The following is a 12,966-nucleotide window of genomic DNA, read 5'->3' as shown; positions in this document are numbered from 1 at the left end:
TGTTTTCTTTCATACAGTAAAACATCATGACAATAGAATGGTTGTTTAGTTTTTTTTTTCTATGATACTGGAGCTTGAACCCACTAGTGCTCTACTACTGAGCCATATCCCTAGACCCTTTTCTATTCTTTTTGAAAAGGGTTTCACTAAGTTGGCAAGGCTGACCTTGAACTTGTGATCCTCCTGCCTCAATCTCCCAGGTAGCTAGGATTATAGATGTGTGACCATGCCCAGATGACAGTAGAGAGATTGAAATGACAAATGTTAGCAAAATAATTTGTTTACTTCAGAAAAAAACACAATGAAGTTTACTAAATACTGTTGAATTAAATATATGTGTTTTAGTATCTGAATAACAAAATGGAACAGCAATTTTAAAGATGGAACAGCAATTTAAAGATGGAACAGTTATTTTAGAAAATGTAATGAATAGAGAACCAATGAAGAGATTTTAGCGTATGAACTATTTCCTGGAAGTATTATCTTTAAAAAAATGTGAATTGAATGCTCTAAGGACATGTAAGAGATATAGAATATGTAAAACAATTTGTGGTCTAGAGTCTTGAATTGTAGACGGTTTTATAGGAAGGTTGGTAGTCAAGATGAATTTCATATAGAATGACAACTTCAAACAGACATAAATAAAATCTTGTTATGGAGAGAGGGTAGAGAAAGGCAGATGATCAGTATAGATAAAGAAATCAGAATTCATGAGAAGAGCATATGGAACATGGCATGTTCATGCGACATGGAGAAAACTGGTGGATGAAGACTGAATCAGGCAAGTTGAAATGATAGTGGCAGATACCAAGTAGAGATCTAGGGTAGGAGGCAGAAATGGCTGCTAAGAAAAGCTCCAGATAAAAGGCAGAGTTTGACTGACACAGGGAGCAAGGGAAAACACCAAAAAACCTCATCACTAGAATCTAAACCATAGAGTTTCTGTAAGACTGAAGCAGGACCAGAAAAATAGAAATTCCCTTTGCTTTCACTATGGACATAGCATAGAATACCAAGCAACACTGGTATACAAGCAAGGGCAGGGAGTCATGTTCTCAGTGGTGCAGGTATTTAGGGCCTGCTGGAAGTGAAGAGTGAAGCAATAATACTGAGAAGAACAACTCCTGCCCCCAGCTCCCACCTAAACACAGGCAATGGTGGCTCACCTCTAGAGGGGCTTGAAGCATGAGTCTACTGAAGGTAACCAACAGCAATGCACACATTCTATTCAATTCCTGACTATTAACTCAATCCTTGAGGCTAACAGTCTGATATAAGATGAGGCTTCATCCTTCAGGAGTAAGGTTTTAGTCAACTTTTTTGCTGCTGTGACAAAAAGACCTTACCAGAACAATTACTAGTGAACAAAGTTGACATGTTTGAACAGATAAAGAATCAGCACAAAAAAATACTAGAAATACAGGCATAAAATTACAGATGAAGACTTTATTTCAGTGTCTCACCAAGAGTTGACACAGCTAAGGGAAGAATCAGTGAACTTGAAGATGGGTCAAAAGACATTATTTAAACTTAAACACACACAAAAAACAGAGTATATGTGTAAAACTCTAGACCATGCAAGAGTTGCAGAACAATAGCCAATGATATAAGATACATGTACACAGAAATCCAGAAGGAACTGGGTATGATGACACATGCTTGTCATTTCAGCCATTTGGGAGTTGAAACAGGAGCATTCCGAGTTCAAGAGAAGCCTCAGCAACTTGGCAAAGCCTTCAAATAAATAAGTAAGTAAATAAGTAAGTAAGCAAATAAATAAATAAATGTCTTGGTATGTAGCTCAGTGGTAAAGTGCCCCTGTGTTAAATCCCGTCCCCCCACCCCAAGAAAAAAGAAAAAGAAAAATGAAAAAAGAAAAAAAATAGTACCAAAGAACTAAGAAACCCAGAGACCCTTAAATAAGATATACTAAAACAGCAGCAGCAACAACAACAGCAACAAAATCCCTAGTCATAATAGTCAAATTCCTGACAATAAAAATAAGACAAAATCATTGAAAGCAACTGGAGAAAAAGACACAGCTATTCAGAGGATTCATGAAAAATTATATCAGACTTTATTTTAGAAACCATCCAAGTCAAAAGTCAATAGAGGGGCATTTTTTCACATACTAAAACAAAGCAAAGCAAAATAAAACATAACAAAACTGTAGATTCAGAGTTCTAGGTCAGTGAAAATAGCTTTCAAAAATTAAGGGGAAGTAAATTCATTCATTCATTTCTTTCTTTCTTTCTTTCTCTCTCTCTCTTTATGTGGTGCTACTAATAAACAATATCCCAAGTCCCAAGTTTATTATAATTTCATGAATTAGTGTTAATATTATTTGAAAGTAAACTGTCTTATATTAAAGTTTTCTATTGTACACCCTAGAACAACCACTTAAATATTAGTAAAGAGGAATGACTAGTAATCCAATCATGGCGATAGAATGAAACCTGAAAAATGCTGATTAATCTAAAATAGAGAAGTAGGGAAAAGAAACTAAGAATAAATGGATCAAAGATATATTGACATTTACCTTAGTGTCATAAGTGATCTTAACACCACTATTAAAGGTTATATTAGATAAACAAGACTTAACTTTATGTCATCTATAAGAAAACACACTTGAAATATAAAAACATTACTATTAAAAGTATAATGATAGAAAGAGATATAACACTAAAACTAAACAAAAGAAAGCTGGAGTAGGTTTATTAATATCATAGAAAATAGACTTCAGAACAAGAAATATTTTTGGATTTAAAGAGAGATCGCATTATCCCTATGGAGATGAACCCATCAAGAAGGCAAAACAATCTTAAATATGTGTGCATCAACAGCAGATTTCCAAAATACATGCAAGAAAACAGACATATCCATAATGATAGCTGCTATCTGGAGACTTCAATACTTTTCTCTCAATAATGGATGCAGATAACAATTAGAATATAATAGAAAGCAACAATGTCAACCAACTTTACCTAATTGGTATTTATAGCACACTCCATCTTCTCATCTCAAACCCTGAATACACATTATTTTCTGATGAGTATGAGATAATTATCAGAATTAATAATGTTATAGGCATGAAGCAAATCTCAAAAATTTTAAAAGAATTAAAATTTATAAAATATATCCTCTGATCCCAATGGAATTGAAATCCTTTGGGCATAAGTTTATGGGTAGTTCCTTCTCCCGTGGTATGTTCTTTCAGAGAGAAGGAGAGGTTGATAGGTCAAAGGCATTGTCTGTCCAACATTCATCAATTCATGGGATAAAGAGTCTAGAGAAAGATCTTTACTGTTAAGTGGCCTGTAACATGTAGAGAGTAAAACATAAGTGGGGAAATCTGCATTATTTGTTGAAAAACAATTGTTGTCCTCCTGACCCAGCATCAGGTAACTATTGTTATAATTGGTTTTACATCTTGAGAAAATGGCTTTGTATTGATCCTTTACACACCCTCCCATCCAGCATCCCAATGAACAGTAATTGGCATTATGTGAAATGACTTCTCCCCAGGCAGGGGAGAGAAGTCGATTATGCTTCAATAAGGCCAAGTTAACTGATTCACAGCCACATCCGTGTGATCACTCCCACTTGCAGAGTAATCACAGAGTGGCCAGTTTAAAAGTGCAGTGAGCACTCCTGAATGGAAAATGCTAGAAGGGTGCTGTCTTTGGGAAATTGATCCCCCATAGGAAGAAGTGACAATGCAGAGACTTGCTCTGCCCAGGTTGCCTTGTGGCTGATGCAGAAATGGGGAAGCCAGTCCCGGCCAATGGATCCCAAAGATATATCTGCTGGGAGGCTTCTGAGAACAGGAAGTATTAGGTAAAAATCCCATCACTTTTGAATAGTAATGTAGTAATGAAGCAGCATGTATTAGGATTTTATAGAGAAACAGAACCAATAAGATAATCTCTCTCTCTCTCTCTCTCTCTCTCTCTCTCTCTTTCTCTCTCCCTCTCTCTCTCTCCCTCTCTCTCTCTCCCTCTCTCTCTCTCCCTCTCTCTCTCTCAATATGCCAATATAGATATCCATATATATTGACTTACATAGAGATATTTATAGATATCTATATTAGACTGGCTTGGATTGGTTTATACAACACAGTCACAGGCTGGCTAGTCCCTCGATGGCTATCTGTAGGCTATAGAGACAGAATGACCAATATTGGCTCAGTCCAGAAAGCTGGAAGCTGGTAGTGACGAAGGGTGCACCTCAGTTGAAGCTAAAGGACTGGAAGCTTCCTGGTGAGTCGCTGGTGAAAATCTGTCTTCAAAGACTGAAGTATGTGGGCTCTGATATTCATAGGTGATCACAGCAGCAAAAAAATGCAAAAGTTTAAGAAGAGCTGAGTTTGAGAACTGTACAGGCTTTCACATTCTTCCAGTTTTTGTTCCATGAAGGGCCCCAGCCTATTGGATGGTGCTGCCCACATTCAGGGGAGGCCTTTCTCTGCTCTTCACTGACCTCTATATCAATCATCTCTGGAAGCATTCTCAGGGTCACACCCAGAAGTGTGCTTTACTGATTTTCTAGATAAGATTAATCATCACTCAGGAGTCATGGCAGCGCCTTGAGCCCATGATGCATTGGGACTGAGGAGCAAAGACTCTATGCTGAGGATGGCAGCACAGAAATGGAATCATTTGGATCCTTGATGAGCTCTTTGGGCTGAGTTAACTTACCATAGCAACCTCATCACTATTATTTGATATCATGAAAATGTTCTTCCTGTGCCAACAGGTATTTTTCAATTATCTGCTTACTTGCAACTGAAAACACTCAAACACACAATGAAACATACAAGAAAGAGGTAGTAGAGTGCCTTAGATACTGGCAGTGGAATGTAGTTGAAACAGAGGAATAAGTGGAATCTTTAGGAAGCGAGCAGTATCATGCAGTCGGGGTGGTTGGGATAACTGGCCATGATCAGAAACAGGCTTCGTTAGCTTAAGAATATGTCACAAAGGATGTGATTTTATTCTTCCCCTTTTCTAAACTTGGCGACGGCTGTTTAAGGAAGCTGGCATTTCCACTCTGGATGTTTTTCATTAAGACCAATTATTCTGTTACCAAGGGTGGGAAATGGTGAGCAGAGAATCCTGGCAGGGGACAAGTTTGTTGCTAATGAGTAAAATATTTTCAGATGTTCTTTGAATAAAGCAAATGTTCCATTATGTCACAGAATCATTGCATCCCAAGAATCAGGCCTTGTCAAAGTGATGACTTGTTGCAGTGATATGCGTAGCCTTGGGGGACAGTCCCAACCACTGGGCAGTGGTGAGGCCCACAACCTTCTCTTGAGTTTATGGCTTTCTATCAACAGCTTATCTGTAAAATGAATGAATATGGAGCTCACCCTAGCCTTGGTTGACTAAGCAGTTCTGAAGGAGGACTGAGCTTCCTGTTATCTAGTCTGTTCACTTCTGTCTTCTGGAGATGTGATTTTCATTAGTGGGTCATAAAACCAGTTTATCTGGGGTAAGACTAGCATTGAGAAATAAAATACAATAACATTAATTAAAAAGAATATAATTGAACAGACTAGAAAGCCTCAAAGAATATTAAGATCATTAAAATAGATGCATAATATCCCCCCAAATTTGAGTTTGGTTTTAGATGTATTCTCAAACACACATTTTAAAAAATATTTAATCTGAATTTATTTTTTATTCACATGTAATATTTGTACTTATTTATGGGGTATGGTATGATAATTAAATGCATCTGTACAATGTATAATGATGAAATCAGAGTAATTAGTACTCTATTTTCTCAAATATTGTCATTTCTATATATTGGGACCCCTCTAACAATTCTCTAGTTATTTTGAAATATATAATAAGTTGTGGTAGACAGTAATTACTATCCTGCTACAGAAAATTAAAACAGATTCTTCCTATCCAACTGTATTTTCCCTTTTATCCAACCTCTCTCTATCCCCCATTCTTGTGCCTTCCTAGCACCTAGTGACCTTTATTCTACTCTTTATTTTTATGTGATAACTTTCTTTTAACTTCAACAGATGAGTGGGAATGTATAGTATTTGTTTTGTCAAGCTTGTTTCACTTAAGATAATGTCCTCCAATAATGTTCTTCCATCCATGTAAAACATAAATTCTACAATTTTCTTTGTTCAAGTACTTCTCTGAAGATGGAAAATCATGACAGAAAACATGGAAAAATGAACCTTTCAAAGTCCACAGAATTTAAATAAGTTTTCCAGTGAGGTTGCTCTAAGTTCTCAGCACTCACCCCTAAAGTCATTGCAATTTAAAACTGCAGTAGTCATGGGGGGCACCCTGTGCTGCTCTGTGAGACTCGTTTCACTGTGGTGGCATGTGAGTGTGTTGGTGAGAACACATTTGGATGGTACTATACTAGCACGTTGCAGAATTCCAGCACATGGATCCAGTCAGATTTTTTCTAATGTCTTATTTATGTTATCTGTGAGTATAGGCATTAATTAGCCTTTGAGCTGGAATCCCTAAAGCAGTTAGATAGTGGGCCTAAAGAAAATGAGACAAACAGTCCAAGTGAAATTCAAAGCTCTCTGCTTCTCCTTTTTGAGTCTTTTCTTTCTTTTTTTTTTTTCCTTCAGAGAAACATATGTTTCTGGTAGAACATCAAACTCAGGGGGTTTGCTGAAGAGAGATTATCAGTGTTATCCTCTGAGATAGAAAGTGCTATAACAGGTACTGGCCAGTTAGAAGTAAAAGGCCTAAAAACCAGTCCCAAGACAATGGACTTGTTCTTTTGTGTGGCATGAGGGGATGGTCTGATAAGATGACCTCCAAGCCGTGGTTTTTCATGTTCTATATCATTACAAGAGAACTCTGTGACCCTTTATTTAATAAAAAGACTTTATTCTGTCATATTCCTCTGTACCTATAGTTTGGGAAGGACCAACAAAATAAGATGTGCTCAGGAAAGAAACAATTAAGAGCTGATTAGATTTTGTCTGGGAGTTCAGGCAGAACAAAAAGGGGTAAAGGGATCACAAGCACCTCACCCCACTTCCTAACTTCAATTTATATTTGAATGGCCATGGTTATTGGCCACAGGATGGGCCAGTGGAGGGGAAGACGATTGAAGGACTATAAATAGGATGTGAAATGAATACATTTACATTTTAGGAAGGTAAACCAAGTTGGATGTAGGTTAGTAGATCACCTGGAGAGAAAAAGGATTAAAGACATAAAAAAAACTTTCAGGAAGTTTTTGTGGTCACCCGGATAGGAAGTAATGGTATTGTGTACCAAGGAAGACTGTAGCATGGAGACGGGAAAAATATTAAGGAATGTTAGTGACTGATGGCTTGTGGTGAGCGGGAGGGGGAGAGTAGGTCCTCTTATTTCTGGCCAAGTGGGCTGGTTAGGTGTAGTGTATTCTTGGTTTTCATAAATATGTGAAAGAGGAATAAGCTTGTGGGGATAGGAATTAATCAACTATCGCACCAAATTTGAAGCCATGTCGATATATAAGTCTAACTAGAAAGTGTGTAGCACAAAAAGGAGAAGGGAAAATGAAGAATGCTGGAAATCACCAACATTTAAAGACTGTATAGAGGAAATATATTCAGTGCCAGGGACACTAGGATGCAAAGAGGAAAGCAACACAGAATAAAAGAGATATAAGTAAAAGCAAGAATGAGGGTATCACAGAAATGAGCATGGCAAGATTTCCAAGGAAAGAGTAATGGAGGTGTTAAATGTCATCAGTTTAGTAAGGTGGCACCAAGCAGTGAGCTCCAGATTTGGCAATTAGGAGCTCATCAGTGACCATATGCTCATCAGGCAAGATCATTTCAGTGGAGGGATGTGGACCAACTTCAGATTCAGGTGAATAAGGCATGAATAGGAAGTAAGAAAACAGGAAGGTCAAGATGTAAGAAACTTTCCTAAGTGTTGATTCAATAGGGCAAACTGCATTTCGTCTTCCTCCTTCTTTTCTTTCCCTTTCTTGTTCCTCCCAATCTTTCTCCTCCTCCTCCTCCTCCTTCCTTTCTTCTTTCTTTCTTTCTATGCATATATGCATGTTGAATACCTATTGTGGCCAGAAACCAGGGCAGACACTAGGATGCAAAGGGGAAAGCAACACAGCTAGTCTCCTGAGGTATTGTTGCCTAATACTTAACAGATTCTTGTTCCAATATGTTATTTAGTTATGTATAAGGCAGAGATAGAGAACGATGTGGAGTTTTAATTTTTGAACTGTGTAGGACAAGTGGGCAGAGAAGGAAGATGTAATTGAGTGACCTTGAATGTGGGTCAAATTTATGAGTCCTCAGGCAAGAGGCATTCTAGGTCAAGAAACAAAATAAGCACAGGGCCAAGGGAGAAATGCTGGAGTTTATACGGGCAACAGCAAGTAGTTCCAGGAAGGTAGAGCCTGGAGTACACGAAGCACAAGAGTGGAACTGAGTCAGAAGCAAAGGCTAAAGGAGCTTATCTACTTGCTCATCAAGGGAGTCTGGGGGCGGTTTGAGCAAGGCAGAGGGGACCAACTGTTCTTCAAAGCATTTCTCTCATATAAAAGAAACATAAATGGTTAAAGACCTCAGACCCCAACACAGAGGGCTAAGAAATAAGAGAATACATCTTCACATTGTGCTAATCAAACACCAGCCATTTAATCAACCATAAAAAATTGATTGACCAATAATTGAGTGACCTGTTAAAAATCATTTCTTTCTTTCATCATCTCCTCCTAGCATTTATTGTCTTCTTAAAAAAAAGGCAAATCTCACTCGATTCAGTGTCATGTTACAGCAGCCTTATCAAATAAAAATAGCCTAAAGTGATTACAATTTTTTTTTGTGTTCATTTGCTCTTGGCAGACTGATTTTCTGAGCACCTGGTTTCACACGGGAAGTCTTAAATCTATCATGCCTTTGGAGGCTGTCTTTTTAATAGGCCATTTATATACTTGATAAAATGGTCACAATTTAGATCATATATACCAAAATGAACAATGACCAACAGAGCTGTTTGGGAGGATGGTCTGATGACGAGTGTTCCACCTCACAATGAAAATAATATGTGGGCATCTGGAGCCTGTTGACTCACTTCTGAAAACCCCAATCCTCAAGCTGTTTAGTATGAGGAATATGAGTCAGACTCAGGATAGCGGGAAGGACGGAGCCATTTTTGGGCATTGGGCATGAATGGGGCATTTGCCTTGACATTCCCCATGTATTTTGTAAGATGTATATGTGTATATTTATATACATATTATTATATGTAATAATAATAATATAAATGCAGGGTAAAAGCTAACATTAATTAATATTTGATTACTTATAATTATGACTTAATTTATTAATAATATGTAAATGCAGGAGCAAAGCTACTATTATTATATTATTTATATATATTTTTTTCAGGACACTACTGGTTTTCCACTTTTTTGTGGGTCCCTTAGAAGATGAAGTGTCATCTTCCAAGTAGATTGTTAATAATTCGCCCTGATCCTTGATTCATCTTCCATCAAGAAGAATAGTTTTTCTTCTGTTTTGGTCATAGTTTTTTTCCAGTAGCCATTTGGGAGTAGGCATGGAGATTGCTCCATCAATACTTGTCTTCTTCTAACTTAACAGAGAAATGTCTGAATTTACTACTGTTTTTGCCACAACACCTCAATAATCATTTCTAAAATTTCAATATATTTTTCAAATTGCTTAGGCATAGATGAGTGGATCAGAATCCCCAGAGAGGTTTCTAAAATGAATAAATAAGTAAATAAATTCTTGTAATCAGCCTTGGCCTAAGAGAGTTTATGCTGGGTCTAGTATTAAGTTCCCTAGGCATTATTCACAAACCAGATTTAAAGTTAACTAGCTTCATGCTTGGCATTTTGTTTTAGAGTTCTCAAAAGGAACAAATAGCCTTTAATCATAGCATCAACAGAACTGTTCATAGGAATTGTGTCTCTTCTTACCTAACCTAAGAAACTCATAGATCAATAGTGGGCCTAAGATCAAACTTGATGTAGCACCCTCTTACTATTTTACTCTGACCCTCACGGGGCTTTAGCTACTCAATTATCAGTAACACAGGACCTAGAGGGCAATGAATTCTTGCTATCAACATCCATTCCTTTTCCCTGCTCTTAATGATGTCTGTATTCTCACTGTTAGTTTTAGATTGCTAACTCTTGAAGCATGCATTTGTAATTATTTTAATTCTCCAAGATTTCCACCATCCTAAAAAGTGGCAAAGAATATAGTTTTCTTTTTCTTCTTCCTTTTTAATAAATAAAGCTTAAAATAGGTTGGGAAGAAAAGCTAGTGGCTTCTTTGAAGATAGAGCTTGAGTGACTCCATTGGAAAGCCACTCCTCGCTGGTTATGTGTGGTGAGGATGCCAGGTATAGGTTCCAGAGCATCTTTAACATTAAGTGTGGTCAGAATTGTCTTTGAAGAGACAGGCTTTTTAACACTTGGCAAGAAAGGAAGAAATAAAGACATTAAGTGCAGAATAACTCAGCAAATAGCTCACCTATGAGATTTCAAATATTTGGATGGAAATATTAAAATTCTGACAACTACCCCCATTGCCTTGAGTGTCAACTGCCTAGTTATTTTTATGAATCCATCACTTTGACTAATTTTTTTCCTTAGACACCTGGCACATTCTAGAGAGAGGAGAAAAGCAGATTTGACTATAAGGATGGATGGTTTGAGAAAGATGGCTTCCCACAGCTCAGCAAAGAGAGGCACACAGCATCCCTGAGCACATCACAATCAGGGCAATCTGAGATAATTATCTTTGGGAGAGATAAGGAAACAAAGTTCTGAGCTCTTCATGGAAAACATTATGTAAATGCAGGATAAAAGCTAAAAATATAACAGCTTTGAATCTAGGCCGGCCATTAGATGAAAGAGGATTCAAAATTATTATACTAATTTGAATAAAATGTTGATATATTGCTTTAAAAATGGTGAGTATATAATGTTGATACAGAGTACAAATGTAAGAAAAGGAAGTGCTACTTATACTTATGCTCAGAATAAGGAGAAAGGTTTGTTTTTTCCTAATATACATTGTAGGCAATCTCTAGGCACTGACTTGGGAGTAGTTGTGGGTGTTGGAGAATACTTGGAAAAGAAGTTGGATTGCAGAAAATGACTTGGAACTATGCTCAGGAGGCTTAGGTTCTGGTGTAAGGCTTTGCCACAAGCTTGCTGCATGACAAGGAACCAAGCTTTTCTGGCTTCAGTTTTCCCAAGTATAAAATCAATGGTTTGAATTAGAAAGCTTCTGAATTTTTCTTTCAAGTGTTAGCACATTATAGATTTGACTATAAGGATGAGTGGTTTGAGAAAGATGGCTTCCCATAGCTCAGCAAAGATAGGCACACAGCATCACAGCATCACATGAAAATCACAAGACAGATTTTGGAAATCTTAGCCTCTTGCATTCACTGGTATCAGTCTCTCTTATTCTACCAAACTGGACATTCTCCAACTTGGGCATCACCACAATCACCTGAAAAACTTAAAAATAATTCCTGGGATCTACTCCTGCGTTTTCATTTCAGTAGGTCTGGGGTAGACCAGAGGGTACATTGCTAACAAGGTCCCAGGTGATGCTGACACTGCTGGTCCTGGGACCATACTCTGAGAACCACTATATTAAACTATAGGAGCTCAGTCTTCACCTGCCAAGAGCATGGAAAAGTTCAAAGGTACCTGGTTAACCTAACTGTTCTCTGCTTGGTGGTGTAGGCCTAGGCTTCATTCTGCATGATTCTCAGAGAAGATAAAAACATAGGGAAGACAGGAGATAAAATTGAGGCCATTTCTACACTGAGCTTCCTGGTACTCTGGCCTTATCCAAGTAAAGAGCAGGGAGTCGAATGAGCTTCATGGTTAGGGTCCAGGCTTTGAAGGCAGGCTACTGAGGGGCATATTGGGCCCATTTCTTATCTTCTTTGAGCCTCAATTTCTGAATCTATAGATTGGGTCTAATGATATCTATTTCAGAGGATTTCAGACAAGGTTACTTGAGGAAATGCACTTCAAATGCATAGAAGCATGATAGACAGACAGTGAAGTACTCAATGGAAGGTAAATGTCATTATGATTAATTTGTGGAACATTTTCAAAAATTGCTTTTGTAAGGGCACTGTGTATTAGGGAAATGGTGTCCCAGAAAAGGCCTAAAATCTGATGATATTAGGTTCTCTCCACTAGTGGCAGGTATTACCCATACTGCCCAAACCAGCATGACCCAATACAGTTCACTAGATTCAATTTTGGTGGCTTCTGTTCTCCAATTTTGTTTGGATAGAGTCTGAATATGTTCATCCACCCTGACTGTAATTCCTAACTGGAGCTTTGAAAGGAGAGAAACTCTGTCCCTTTGATGGTGGATTTAAGATGAGTCATCCTCATTTTTGCTGGTTTTTTACTTGAGAACGGGCAGTGGGTAGGGCAGAATTTGATCTTATGTTTCTGCACATCACATTATTCGTTTTACATAACAACTAAGCACTCTTTACACATAAGCTCAAGATTCCAGTTTTCTGTATGTGTTTGCATTGCACACAGTGAATTTCAGGCAATAATTAATGCTGTTTATTAGTAATTCCTAGTGTTTACAGTTCCTAGGAAAGAGCTTTCTGGAGATAGAGAGGCTGCCTGTGGGTAAACTCTGTTCTCTGTCCTAAGACCTTTGGTGTGGCCTTCCTTGTGTAGATAAAGTGAACATGTAAATTGGTTGCCAAACATTGAATTATTAAGTTTTGTTTTCAAAATATCACCCTGGAATTTTCTTCTTCCCTTCAACAATCCAAATCGTACACATATTTAAAATCCTCTCTCAGGGACCTCTTCCTATGAAAAGTTTTACCCAAGAAAGCTCTGGAGGAGGAAGGTAAAATTCAGGATCTGGCTCCAAAGTGTCTATTCCAGGGCTGCTTTGTTCTCACCTCCCCCAAAGTGGGCAAATTC

The sequence above is a fragment of the Ictidomys tridecemlineatus genome, chromosome 10 (genome assembly GCF_052094955.1).
Source record: "Ictidomys tridecemlineatus isolate mIctTri1 chromosome 10, mIctTri1.hap1, whole genome shotgun sequence".
Classification (NCBI taxonomy): domain Eukaryota; kingdom Metazoa; phylum Chordata; class Mammalia; order Rodentia; family Sciuridae; genus Ictidomys; species Ictidomys tridecemlineatus.
This window is presented reverse-complemented; position numbering follows the sequence as displayed.